Here is a 13,180-nt window from a genome sequence, read left to right on the forward strand (position 1 = left end):
CTGTGAAGACAGACTGAGACAGCTGGGGCTGTTCAGCCTAGAGAAGAGAAGGTGCCAGGCAGTCCTTATAGCAGCCTCCCAGTACCAGAAGCCTACAGAAAAGCTGGGGAGGGACTTTTTACAAGGGCATTTAGTGATAGGATGAGAAGTAGTGGTTTTAAACTGGAAGACGGTAGATTTACATTGGATATTAGGAACAAATTCTACACTATGAGGGTAATGAGACACTTCAAAAGGTTGCCCAGGAAGGTTCTGGATGCCTCACCCCTGGAATTGCTCAAGACTGGGATGGATGGGGCTTTGAGCAACCTGGTCTAGTGGAGGGTGTCCCTGCCCATGCAGGGAGGTTGGAAGTAAGATCTTTAAGACTCCTTCCATTCCTAACCATTCTATGAATCAACAATTCTCTTAATTTCAAACTGGACTTGCAGGTTTCATTTATGATCCCCTTGTAGTTCTTTTTCCCCCCTTGCAAAATCTATATGAAATAATTGGATTACATTAGGTAGGATGCAGTTCAGTAGTGAAAGACCCTGGATGTCTCATAAACGTGGATGTCTCACCCCCCTCAGGGGTCAGAACTGGGACCAGCACTATTCAACATATTCATCAATGACCTGGATGAGGGAAGAGAGTGCACTGTCAGCAAGTTTGCTGATGACATAAAGCTGAGAGGAGTGGCTGACACACCAGAAGGCTGTGCTGCCATTCAGAGAGACCTAGACAGGCTGGAGGGTTGACTGAGGAGACATTTAATAAAATACAATGGCAAGTGTAGAGTATTGTATCTGAGAAAGAAAAACAGCATGTATCACTATAGGTTTTGGACTGACCTGCTAGAGAGCATTATAAAGGAAAGGGACCTGGAGGTGCTAGTGGACAGAAGGATGATCATGAACCATCAATGTGCCCTTTTGGCCAAGAAAGCCAATGTCATCCTGGTGTATATTAAAGGACGTGTGTCTAGTAGGTCAAGAGAGGTTCTCCTCAGTTCATGTAACTATCTTTATTACCTGATTAGGAGAATAAAGCATCAGACTTTCTGGGCTCCTACAAATTAATTTCTATTCCTCTGCTGATCAGGGTAATTTATCTATGTCATGCTTCAAGCCTTTCAATCTAAGTGACACAGTTTGGGTTTAATTTTTTGTTTGCTCTACAGGAAGTGGTTTTGTTTTGAAATGGTGTCCAAAATTCCTGTGTTTAATAGAATATACACTAATATTCAAACAGCTAATAAAAATATTGTGAATCATTATCAATAAAACAGTCATTTCACTCTATTCTTTATCATGGCATTACTGTTTGCTTTGCATGAATGGTTTCTGTCACATTGATTCAGTTTATATCAGTCTGCATTTTCACACAGCCTTGAACAGCTTGCACTTTCTTTTTTTTTCCTGAACACTAAAGGTACTGTGAGTCTTCTTTACTTTCAACTGAAAGCACCATCTCTACAGTAAAATTCAGAAACAATAGAACACAGCTTATTTAAAATGTTCCTGTGGATATAACCAAGTAGGACGTATTTGAAGTTTTGAATATCTGTCATTTGCAACATATAGCTATTTTTTCCTATGCCACAGAAACTGAAAACCTCACTTCAAACCTCACCTCACTGCTCAGCAGATACATATAGCCTGCTGAGCACAAATGGAATCTGCTAATTAATATTTTGTATTATAAGAAACAAGACAGGGTAAACATTTAGCCCTTCTATTTCAAAATTCCACTTTCCACAGGTTAGAATGCCGAGACAATTGAGGCAAAAACCACAGACATCTCCAGTTCTCCCTCAAAGGATGTCCAACAGCAAAGATAAATTGTAGATCTGGAGACCTGTGGCAAATTTGTTTCTACCTGAGGTCAAGGAGGGCTAAAAATCCTCAAGGCCAACATTACTTCTGGTATTTTGGCACATGCCTCCAAATATTCTTATCATTATGGGAGCTGCAGATGCTTCCTCTAGAAGAAAACTCAAAATAGAAACAGCACTGAAAATAGGAAGCCTTTTCCTGCCTGGAAACAGTTCAAGGTGCCTGATCTTCCATTTCTTACTCATTAAAAAATCTAAAGCTGAACAGTGTTAAATTGTGTTCTAGATCTGAACATTCTCAGATTCCTGGCTTCGGTCCATATGCACTACAGACCAGTACAGGATTCACCACAACACAAACTATTTATTTTTTAATGTCACCCATTCATGAGCTTTATCTCAAGTAAAAATTACCCCAGAAACAAAAGATGTACATTCAAGGGTGATTTACTGCTAAAAAATCTACAATGTAGATCTTCTTGAATGGAAATCAGACACGGCGTCCTTAATTAGTCCAGAAAGCCATCTAGTAATACTGAAGACCTAAAACTGAATTACACAACATTCTGGCAGGGACTTTTCTGGGGAGAAAAAACCACTTCTAGGTAACTCCTACATAAGTGAAGACTAACATATAAAGTTGTCATGACTACTACGAGTAAAAAATGGCATTCTTGTCTGTTCCAGCTACATCCTATAAATTATGCCTCAATGTCTGTAAAACACTGTGAAGGTGAATACAGTTTCAGTATAGTTATTACAGAACAATTTACTCTGGTTTCAAATTAATAATACTAATTTTTACCAATGACAAACTAAAATCAAAATTATTTTCTAACTGTCCATAATATATCGATATGTTCTCTCACATATTTATAATAAGCTTCAAGCACATCTTTAGCAGCAAAATTAATTATTACTGTCTTATAGCAATTTTCTGAAGGAAACCATGTTTGACAGTAATACTAATTATTTAACTTAAGATAAGCCTGTATCTTGTGTTTGTCAGATTACTCCAGTCAACATCCTTGGGCCCCTTTTAAATAAAACAGCTGCAAAATACATGCCAACAAACAAAGCCTGAGGCAGCTCTTTTTCTATCCTCCACATTCAAGCTACAGGCATTCCTCCAAAAGGCTACTGTGTTATAGCTGAAGAAAAAGCAACTGGGAAAATCACTTTTTTTTCTAATGAATGCATGAACTACTGTCAACTCAAAAGTAACCATCATTTAATAAATAGCTGGCTGCATTTCTCAGTGTGCAATAAATCTAGCCAAAATATATCAAACTGTCATATTAACTTAAAAGCATAAGCAGCTCAAAGTTTACATGTTAGGCACTGGTATTTTCCTTCTTTGTTCTGTAGGCTTTCCTCCGCAGAACAAGATTTGGCTTGAGATACGGTTGCCAGCGGAAAAATAGGAGATCACACAGTACATTCCCAGGTAAGACGAAAGTGTCTTTTCTCCTCTTGTTCACCTAATAAATAATGGGCATTATTCCTAGCCAGTGTGTTAAAGTCTTCAGCTGAATGCTCTCTTCTGACATATTTTGAAGCCATAGTGCCAACTCCCAAAAATGAATAAGCCGCCAGAGTATCATTAAAGTTTCCTACTGGTGTCTTCAATTAGAAAATATTAACAAGAACAAAGTCTGGTACTTGGGCATTTCATGTCTTTAATGAGAGTTTACTATCAAGAAAACAGAGTATTAATAAAATATAATATCATCCTAAACAGAACTGTTTCCAGAGAATGTTTTGACTGGACAAACATTCAGTTTGACTTAATTCACCTATGGTTCTGACAAATTAATGTAAACAGCTAAGTATTTGAAAAGTCAAAACTATACACAAATTCAGGTTGAAGTCAGAAATAAATTCAGGTTGAAGCCAGCAAATAAAATAAAAATGAGATCTTCTGGAAAGTGTCAAAGAATTCTATTTCCACATTTTCAAAGAGGGGGTGGGTTTTTGAAAAGCAAATGTCTAGGCTCTTTTAAATCATCCTTATTTAAAAAGTAGTCAAAACAGGAGGGTGAAAGATTAAATTGCATATTACTTTTTCTTTTGGGCTGTAGAAATATTTATTGTTTGAGTGATTCATTAATTTTGATGCTTTTCTTTTTTTTTCACCTGAAATTGACTCTCCTTACTTTGTCCCATGTTTTCATCTCAGACAAAACTTGGAGGAACACTTTGATCAGCTTCTCATTACAGTCCTCAAGTTCCATCAAGATTTTATCCAAATATATTAAAAAAAATTTTTTACAGTGAGAAAAACAATTCACTGGAACAACCTCCCCAGGAACTAGGAAGACCCCATTACTGGAAATTTTCAAGACATGATTGGATAATCTCATCCATGCTCTCTTTCCCAGGGAAGGTTGAAGCACATGTCTGTTCAGCCTGGAGGAGGTTGAAGGGAGACCTTAATGCTCTCTACAACTACCTGAAAGGAGGTTACTGTGAGGCGGGTGTTGGCCTCTTCTCCCTGTTGACTATAGGACAGGAGGAAATGGGTTCAAGTTGCACCAGGGGAGATTCAGATTAGATATCAGAAAAAATTCCTCACTGGAAGCATTGGAACGGGTTGCTCAGGGAGGTAGTAGAGGTCCTGGGGATATTAAAAAAATTGGTGGCCATGGCTCTTTGGGAGATGATTTAGTGGTTAAGGTGGTGAAGGACTGACAGTTGTATTTGATGATCTTGAAGGTCCTTTCCAACCACGATGATTCCATGACTCTATGAAAAAATAAATAATCCAAGAAAATCACTGCATGATAGGTCTAACTTTTATAACCTATTTTTTTTTTATGTGAGGTCTTATATTATAAAGTATTATATAATGAAAAGAATGTGAAAAACAGCAGAATATTTTATTACAGCTTGTTGGCTTTTCTTTATTTGGAAAAACATATGCAAGGCCTGTTCACTGTATCCAGAGTCAGTCACTAGAATTTGTCTGGATTTATAGCCCCTTAAGATAAATCAAATTGATACCAAATAACTAATTACTGCAGACTGTAGCAAACTGTTAAAAATAAATCTGCAGATATAATTTATCAATGTCTTGATAACACAAAACCATGCAGTGTCATAAATTATTTTGCCAAGAAAACAATGTAAATTTTCAATCAAATTCAAGTTCTTTAAGAATTTTTTTACAGCTCATATAAAAATTTTATGCTTTTTTGTAGAGGATGGGTTTTTTTTTTGGTATTAATGATCTGTGTCATGTCACGCATTACATACTTCTGAGACTAAAGAGTAATTAAAAAATGTTACATTCACCTAATGAAGATGCTCTTGCATAATTAGATGAGATATATTGGAATGTCATACTATACAGTTCTGAAGCTTAGTTTGCATCAAGTGTAGTTTTTCCTACAATATGGTCAAACAGTTTTTCTTCAGCAGATTTATGCCAACTACTGTAAGCCATGTGAGGGAGTAAGTGACAAAAATATTCTCCACATCCGTTCCATCATTCTCCAGCCTTGTTTGATCATTACTTCACAGATTTAGCTGATATGTGATACCATTCCACCACCATTTTATCTACTCATCTGCTGATTGCTTTTCCGACACTTTGCCCTCCAGTAATATTTGCTCTGGGTGTCATCCCATCTTTTGATAAAATAGAAAAAGATGTTCAGTGTTGTGTCTCAGATGTGTATATGGGATGCCTATTGCACACGAGCTGTTGAAGTACCTACCCACTGGCCTTTCCAAACATAGGCTATTACAGAGGAACAGGTTTAAAAAGGAATATATATTAAGATGATTATTTGAGCACATTCTGTTTACAGGCATGTGAACTGTAGACCACATGATATCTAAATATTTTTGGTACAGTTCTTTTCATATGGATCCTCAATTGATTGATTTTACACCCAGGGCTTAAAATATAAAGAAGGCTATATTTTAAAAATAATGTAAAATTTTAGTATTAGGAAAATATCATAAGCAAGTTCAGGTAGATATTCACTTTAATTAGAAAGTAGGTAATTTTGAAGTGTTTGCATCCCTTTTCCCTTATGAAAGCATCTATGCTAATAGATACTTTTACAAAGGTTCAGGGAAATTAATTTCAGAGCAGCATACAGAATCATAAAAAGAACTGCAAATTTTAGAATATCAGTATTTATGTTTCGTGTACTGGAATACTCATACAAATGGAAATCTGTAAACTACTAATCTGCTCATTCAAAACTTACAGACTTCTATGAAATCAGCGAATTCCACCAGCTCAAGTTTTAATACTTAACACAAGAGATTTATACATTTCATCATAGTAAACAATAAAATGTTTAAAAATTGTTCAGTGAATGTTTTTGCTTCAGAACTCCTGTAAAAAACCTTATCTAAGACTGTGCTAAATTTAAAACTCATAAAAGAAGACACTGTCTTTTCAAAAATCTCTTGATCAAAATCATAAAATCACAGAACTCTCACAGCTGGAAGATACCTCTAAGATCATCAAATCCAACGGTCAACCCATTAAAAACCACCATGCCCATTAAAGCATGCCCTGAGCTGCTCCCAGGGATGAAGCATCCCTCCAAAATTGTGAAACTAATCTAGGCCACACAACCAGAGTACCCTCAGCTCCTTGGTGTGGAACTGATTTGACCCACTGGCTGTGGCAGGGTAGATATGAGCATAGTGCAGGGTACATTTTTGGCACTCCACCTGCCACATAGGCACATATTGCTGTGCCGAGGTCACTGTCAGAATGAAGAGCTGGATGGATTTCCCTTCTTTGTTGACCCTTGCAGATTTACATAATCCTTTGGGTTGGATTTCTTGTTGCAATGCTCAGTCAGCAATTAAAAGGAAAGACCCATCCTATCTGTCCAGCACTGCTAATCCCAGTTATGAAGCTAGGGTGAGCAAAAGATAGTCAACTTATGGATCATCATTTTAATGTAAAAAAAGAAAAATTATTGCCTTTCTCCTTCATAAACGCAAATGGTAACTTTATCAGCTCTTGCAAGCTTTTAGATTTACTTTTCTTTATAGTATCAGACAGAAATTGACATTTCATTGTGTAGTGTCATTATAAGACCCAGAAAAGTGAATCAAGAGCATATTTCTGAAATAATAAGGCCAAGAACAGCAGATGGAGCTTAATGAAGGCATCATACTTTCAGGAAAACTAATATTGTGGGGACAATTAGGACAATTAAGATGTTGCAGAAATTAATTAAACAATTAGTTCTTCCAGCATGCTGGGACATGTGAATCATAATCTACTTCCTGTCCAAGCATAAAACTTTAGTATTTTTGTATTCTTTGCTTCTCAGAAAAAGAGAAGGGATTTGTTTCCACAAAAAAAAAAAAAAAAACAAAAAACAAACCAACCAACAAACAAAAAAAAAAAAAATGGGGAAAAAAATCAGTCTTGCCTTTATCTGAAAATTTCAATATTACTACATATGAAAAATCTCAAATTTAAAAATTAAATGTTATCTGAATCACTGTTTTTTATGCATAGTGTCATCACAGCTTTTTTCTTATTTTATTTTGAAATATATTTTTGGAATAATCTGTTGGTAAGGTAGCTGCACGTGATAATTAGTTAAAAGGTTTTCTGGAAGATTTTTATTGAAAGTAAATAATACTTTGTCTAATAAGTTCTATTAAGCTTATTCTCACTGAGAATTTATTTAGTAGAATTTCTATATTTTTAAAAATTTATCAATTTTTTTGTTTCAGGGTATAGTGTTAATTAGGAACACTAATGAACACAATTCCTTTTGCATTTGTGTTCAGATCCTCCTGATTCACTTTCCTCGTTGGGATTCCTATGATGTGCCTCAGAAATTTTGTTCAGAGATTTCTAGTAAATAAAGAAAGGAGGGACATACTACACTTTAAGAGTCATTTCTGAAAGCAGCCAAGCAGTACAAGAAGTCAGTTAAGGCTAACTTGGGTGAACAACTTTCTCATGGCTTTTCCTTCCTTCCTTCCTTACACCAACAATGAGCAAAGAACCAGGGAAAAAAACCCCAAAACATTATTAATGTGTATTAAGTTAGAGATATTTTAATGTAATCAATTCAGTGAACAGTTATTTTTCCTAAGAGAAAATACAGAAAAAAAATCAGTGCTTACAGCCAGTTCTACATCTTAGGTAAAGGTACTTTTAGAAACAGAAATAGACTTGTTAGAAATGAAAGTAAACTTTAAAGTTTGTATTTCACTCAAAGGAACAAATGAAATACACACATATCCTGTAAAGACTATCAAAGATTACTCTAGATAAAAGATCAGATCTGTTCCATCAAGGGCAAGGAATCAATACCTTTTTATCCTCTATTAAATCCATTTTACTTAACCCAGGGAAAGATGAACAAAAGTGATTAGAAGAAGTATGTGGCCTGGGACACATTTGAGAACTATATCAAAAATATCGAATAAATGTCTTCCCACATTCCACTTTATTTCTGAAGCAGTGCAATATTGTTTCGTAGTTATTTCTAATGCATCATTACCTTCATGTGAAATTGCCTTGAGAGCATAAATTTCACACAATTGCAATACATGTTAGCAACCAATTTAATTTACGTACTTCAGATATACTTCTCTCTGTGGCACAACTGCTTTATTTCAGACTCATAACAGCATTATATACTTCAGACTGGACTCCTTTCAGAACACTATAGTTGCCAGTAAGTATTTAGAATAAATAAAAAAAAATACCTTGCATGGCAGCATTTTTTTTAAAATTCTAATTCATATTTGGAGATGTATTGAAAAAATACAGGAAAAACTTACAGAGAATAAAAGAAATAAAAGCTAAGCATTTTGAAGGAAGCATAACTGTTTTCCTTAATTAAAATCTTCTTTGCTCAGTTGGCAAAAATGAGCAAGTTAACTTTTGAAGTGCCATATTATATTACTTAGGATGAGTACTGCTGTATTTTTACTCCAGAAAGTTGTGCTCTGGATGCAGAGTGGTAATAAAGCACCACTGAAATATTTTCCCAACATACTGTTTGCAAAGAGGCATGAACATCATTTCTGAATAATTCTCTGTGTGAAAGAATGGGAAGTTTTAGCATCCTATTACATTATGTGAAAGTACATTAGTTGGTATTCCTCCCGTACAAGAACTGTGTCCCAGTCACGTTACATGTCACCAGGGAAGAGACATTTAATGCCTCTTGTTGCACTGTTGTCCTTGCAGCAAATGAATTTGAAGGGGCCAGCCTGTCTTCCAGTGGTGATTCCTGCCATAAATACAGCTGAGGGAGATAAACCAAGTAGTGGGAAGGCATCTCCGGAGGGAGATTAACTCTCCAGGCATGAGTTTAAGGCTAAAATAGGAGGTTTGAGAAGTCTGATATAGTGGTGGTAGAATTATTCGACTCCATGGACAGTGACATCTTTTGTAGAAGCACAAGTGATATTCTTAAAGCAACTGTAACTACAAAGGCCATAGTGTACTCTTCAGAGTAAATAATTATCTTTTTTAGATATGTTTTTGATCTTTTATGGTTCATTACTTTATAAACTTATAATTGAATCATTACCCTAAACAGTAGTAAAAAAAATAATTCTGATGTTTTGCACTGCAGAAATCTGCAGAACTATACTCCTCTGCCTTTTGTTATAATACTTATAGAGTTGAAAAGGATTACTTTGATACAAAAAATAGCAAAAGCAGGGTAAGCACTATTTAAAGATATTTTATCTATATTATATGAATTATTTCTGTACATTTTTACAGCCAAATGTAACACATTCCATATTTAAAAGTACTATTTTTTAAAATTTCAGGTTCTATCTGTAAAATATGTTCAAATATATTAAATCAGTCTTTACATTTGTCAACTAACCTATGGCAAATTATCTAATTGTTTTCTTACAAAATATACAGTTACTATATTGCTAATACATACACAGTCTATTTATAAAATATAAGTTTGTGGTACACTCTAAATGAGCAGGTTTGCTCAAAGTTACAAAAGTATCAGCAGAGCAAGGAAAGTTGCATACCAGTAAAGTTAAGAATCTCACCATTAACAGTTGCCTTTCTCCTTCACTGTCTCTTCCTTTTTGCTCCCACGTAACACCCAAATATACAATGTGCCTGCAAAAGGGAAAGCAATTATGCAGAGGAATAATTAATATAGAATAATACAGAATTATATGTCAAAAGGGGGTTCAATAATACAATCCTTATGGCTAGGATCAAAAGGACTGAGGTCAAAATGAACAAGTATGGCAACATACCCTACAATCCTTTACACCAGCAACTATGTGTTTCAAGGACAAATACCTTCCTTCATGCTTCAACAGCTGGAACAGTGCATGTATTACAGTTCTTGTAGTACAGGCCATGTACAGGCCATGTAGGAACACATCCAGGTGGGTTTTGAAAGTCTCCAGAGAAGGAGGCTCCACAGCCTCTCTGGGCAGCCTGTGCCAGTGCTCTGTCACCCTCACAGTGAAGAAATCTCATGCTGACGTGGAACTCCCTGTGTTCTAGATTAAACCCATTATTCATTGTCCTATTACTGGACACCAAAAAGAGACTGGCCCCTTCCTCTTGACACCCCCCCTCAGATATTCATAGACATCAGTAAGATCCCCTTTCAGCCTTCATTTCTCAAGGATAAACAGTGTTGGGTGCTTCAGTCTTTCTTCAGAGAAGAGATGTTCAAGACCCTTAATCATCCTCAAAGCTCTCCATTAGACGCTCTTCAGCAGATCCCTGTCTCTTTTGAACTTGGGAGCCCAAAACTGGATACAGTATTCCAGGTGTGGTCTAACCAGGGCAGGGTAGGGATGAACCTCCCTCAATCTGCTGGACACATTTTTCCTAATGCACTGCAGGACACCATTGGTCCTCTTGGCTATTAGAGGACATTGTTGACCCATGGAGAATTTACTGTCCACTAGGACTCCAACATCTGTCTCCATGAAACTGATTTCCAGCAGGACATTACCTAATCTGTACCTGGTGTTATTTTTACCCAGATGAAGGACTGCACTTGTCCTCATTGAACTTAATGAAGTTCACAAATTTCCATCTCTCTAGCCTATCTCATTGGACAGCAATGAGATCTCTCTTTAGAGAGAAGGAGACATGGTTTAAGTTACTTCAGTCTAGTCTTTTATGACATAAAATATGTGAATTTCTTCAGGTTCATTTTGAAGCATTGCTATTGAAAAACGTATCTCAAGTTTTTCGTGTTTTAAAAGAATATCATTATTGTAATACCTGATTTTAAGGAATCCTCCTGAACATATAGTATAAACTCTTTATGTTTAACATGATTTTAAAATATATTGTATTATATAATATGTTGAGGACAGTCCCAGAAATAAGGATACTAGTAATAAACATATTCCAGTTTTTAATCTCTACAGAACCTAGGTTCATGAATATAAGTTTCCTTGTTACTGCTCAAGATACTATATTCACTAACCATATTCACTAACCATAAACTGCCTGTACTTCCTTTATCCTTCTTTTATCTTGTACTGTGATTTCTATGGTTTCACTCTGCTACATTTTCATTTTTATTTTCACAAACTGAGAGGAGAACATATAAAATCTTGGCAAACAGCAGCTTTTTTTTTTTTTCTAAGCTGATGTGCAGATGGAAGCAAGCAATCAATTCCAGTGCTAATACGGCAAAAAATTATAGATGGTCTCTTGAGACAATCCCACTGGACTCAGATTCATTACCTTTATGCACAGTGAATAATTATACGGAATTAATTTCACAAGAGATTACATACAAAATAGGGTATCAAATGCCACTAATGAATGTAGAATCAAGCCCACTGACAGAAACAGGAATGCAATCTTCACTCTGTGAAAGACTCATTGAAACAAGCCACATACTAGTATTCTAAACATACAATTTCAGTTCAGATGCTTGAACTTCACTTTTAGCTGTTTTCAAAATCTTACTAGCACACTGACTATTCACCTCATTTACTTTGTGAATTATCTATATCATTCATTACACATGCAGATTCTCAAAGTTTTAGATTACGCAGTTAATAGATCCTTGGCTTTGATTCATTTTATCAGCAATATCATAAGCTTGCAACATTTTATAACAGAAGTGCTGTTAGGGTAGTTACAAAATATAGTGGGTTTTCTTTGTTGCTTGTTTTTTGGTTTTGGTTGTTTTTTGGTTTGGTTTGGTTTGTTTTTTTGTTGGGTTTTTTGAATGGAAAGGGCAAGTTCTCATTAGACTTGTACCCAAACAACAATAAGCAAGAAAAGAAGTTAACTGAGAAGAATCAGTGAGGATTCACAAATGGCAGTCTCTTCAAGAATGAGAGGACGACAGTGGCCACTTTTTACTTTGACTTTACCACAGTCTTTAATACACTCATAATACTTCATTTAAGTTTTGTTGGTCCACATGGGAAGGTTGCAAATGTCGGAAGACTTGGATTTCTACATTCTCTCTGTTCTGAGAGGAAATACAAGAAGTAAAACATGGTTTCAGTAGTAAACAGGAAAATCAATGAATCTGACTTGTAGTAAAACAATTCCTTAGGTTAATTAACAGCAAATTTCCCTTAAAAATGGAAGAGCTTCTGAATAAAAAGATAAATGTATTTAAACCAGTTAGACTAGAAATGAAGCTTTTTCCTCACCAGTATCCCCCCATCCCAACAAAAATAATGTCAGGATCCCAAGGTTGAGACTTGCTGTTCTACTCCTTGAAAAATACCTTTTCCTTTTTTACTTTTTTTTTTTTTTTTTTTTTTCCTTCAGGTATGAGTATTGATTTCTCCATATTAATCCTTTGTTTCCCCTTTCCTTTAAAAACTATGATGTGCTGAAGTTATAAGCTGATACTGCTATGTCCAAAACCTACAATTATTGGACATGATCCAATTCAGACAAGTGTAACTTAAAAGAGTTTAGTTTTTTATGGTGATAGATTTTTATTTACAGTTCAAAAGGGAAAATAAAATTTTATTTGCAGGGTTTTAGAAAATTATTTATGTAGCTTTCTCTGACTACTCTAATCAAAATTGAACAACTTATAGTCTGTGTACAGTGATCTAAGATCCCATTTATAAACCTAATATAACACATAATAGAATATTGGATACTCAATCAAGAAATTGATACACTGATGACTAAATTATACAAAATGTGAAAGATTCATGACTGAACTGCTAAAGTTAGATTTCCTGGGCACTGTAAATATCAAAGAATTCAGCCTACTTTGATGCAAGTTCATAAATTCAGTTTACAAACAGGGAGTTATGTGGAAAAGAGAATTATAAACACCATGTGCAAAACACTTCTCTTTCCTTGGAAAAATGATTTTCCTATTTCTTATTTTAACCAAGAATGTAGTCCAAGCCATAAAA

The sequence above is a fragment of the Heliangelus exortis genome, chromosome 2 (assembly GCF_036169615.1).
Source record: "Heliangelus exortis chromosome 2, bHelExo1.hap1, whole genome shotgun sequence".
Lineage (NCBI taxonomy): Eukaryota > Metazoa > Chordata > Aves > Apodiformes > Trochilidae > Heliangelus > Heliangelus exortis.